This window comes from Chenopodium album, chromosome 4, assembly GCF_948465745.1.
Source record: "Chenopodium album chromosome 4, dcCheAlbu1.1, whole genome shotgun sequence".
NCBI classification, from domain to species: Eukaryota; Viridiplantae; Streptophyta; class Magnoliopsida; order Caryophyllales; family Amaranthaceae; genus Chenopodium; species Chenopodium album.
This window is the reverse complement of record NC_137837.1, coordinates 74,266,332-74,268,728: the sequence shown is the minus strand read 5'-3', so window position 1 is coordinate 74,268,728 and position 2,397 is coordinate 74,266,332.

Genomic DNA, 2,397 nt, shown 5'->3' with positions numbered 1-2,397 from the left:
AGGGTGTCCCCTACCTTCCTCAAATCTAGAAAGCTTCATGTTATGTTTGCCATTGGAGGTAGGTGAAGGTTCATAGAATCAAGACTTTTTGATTATTGGCTTCAAACATTTTTGTTAATGTCATTCTTTTTTCCTCTTCTGGCAAGCCATGGGGGTCATGCTTGCTTCACTTAAATCTTAACAAACTCTTGTCTGTTTTTAATGCATGTTTTATAATCATTTGTTTGAAGGTTAAGTTAGTTATTGCAAATCAAATCAAACACCTTTGACGTTTTGATTATGAATGATAATGTAATCATCAACGCCTATATTGGAATATAACTTGAGATATTTTCACTTAATCGGAGCTTCTAAGAAATAACACAATAATCTTTACTCCAACTTGTCTTGTATGCAACCGGCTGCATAATAAAAAAAAATATATAGCTATGTGTTAAGTTATTAACTTACTGGCTTGTGTTTATAATAACCATTTTAAGTGACGTTTGAATGATGTATGCAAATGATCCAATGATTTTTTTTAAAGAAATAACTCAAAATTGTAGCTTTTGAAAAAGTTGATATATTGCTAATAATAAATAGTGTACTATATGTTTGCTTTATTACTTGAGGAATTTGGCAAAGGAAACTAAAAACTAGAAATTGCTTAGCTTTAAGCAGGGAAGTCAGGAAGAAAAGGTCAATCCAAAAAATTGTTTAATTAATGAGACAACACAAAATCAAATTTATGAGACAAAACAGAATTAAACAAAAAGCAATAATATAAAATAGATTAAATAAAATTTACTCCCTCCAACCCTTACTTCGTACAATTGTAATATATTTCAACCTTTCCATAATTGTTGGAACATTTTATTTTATTTTATTTTATTTTTGGTATAATAATATTAATCATCTAGTATAAAGTATTATTTAGCTTTTCCTCAAAAAAAATAAAATAAAAAAAAAGGGTGTTATTTAGCTTTCTTTTGAACCCTCTACATTCATTTCACATCATTAATTATAAATACACTTTTCTATTAAAAGTTTAAAACCACAGATAATTCAACTTATCTTATCAAACTTCATATAATCATGTTATGATAAACGTTCAAACTAATATGGAACGGGGAATAATTTTATAATGTTTTATAATAATAATAATAAAAATAAAAATAAAAAGTTACACAAAAATCCATATTATAAGCAAAATAATTTACAAAAACAAATTGTACATGGAAAAAAAAAAAAAAAGAAATCTTAAAATTGTACAGAATAATAATAGAACGAAACTTCATTATGGAGTCCAGCAACTTTATATACAGCCTACAAAGTGGATGTCTGTGTGGAATTTTGGCTACTTGTCTCTTTGTTCTTAGTCTTGTCATATCCAAGTGCAAGTTTATAAACATATGTTCAATAGGATAACAAAATTTTAAAAGTCACATTTATATTGAAACGATTTTCGGTAGTGATGCAAATTTTTTAAAAAATAATTCCCAATTTTATTGGCTAATAATTTTTATAAGATGATGTTCACATAAGTAATGGAGACTGGAGCTGGAAAACAAACGTGTTTTTTTTTTTTTTTTTTTTTTTTTTTTTTTTTCTGAAAGAAACAAACGAATTATTTAACAACTCACTAATAAGCTAAAAAAACATACTCTGTATATAACGACTAATTAATGAACCCAATATGACAATTAGAGGTGTCAAAATCACATCCGATCTGATTCGAAACCGACCCGAAAAATAACTAATTCAGATTTCGACTTGCATAAACACAATAATTTAGTACTTCATATAACTCAACTTTAAAGTTGCCCCAACCCGACCTGATCTCCTCATACCCGATCCAAACATTCGAATCGACACCCTCTAATGAAAATATTCCGTTTCTAATCAATTGAATAAAAGAACGACGACCCAAAATACCCTTTAACTATAAAGCTCTGCTAAAAGCATGTTCAATGGTTAACAAAATGAAGTCCAGATTATCACAAACGTCATGAACTATCATTAACTGGCGTTTGGTTTGCGCATGTAAACAGAATGAAACCTAGAAATAATATAGGACCGTAAAAGGGAAAGGATGACCGTGATTACTAGTACATGTTTGATTTTGTTTCGAAAACAGGATAAAATGTTTGTAATTTGTTTATTTGGCTCAAAAAACAAGTGTCCATAAAAGTATTTTCAGACATGAACATTTGTATAAATGATGAACCTTGTTTCAAATTTAGCATAATTTTGATAAATACAATTATACAAATTATCAAGTTGTCATGTACACTGTACAAGATATATCCTACCAAATAACTTATGAATAATTAATTCAAATGTAGAGATCTATGGGGCATGAAATGGAAAAAAACGGGGAACCAAAGAAGATAGATGGAGGGTTGTGGGTAGTGGTGG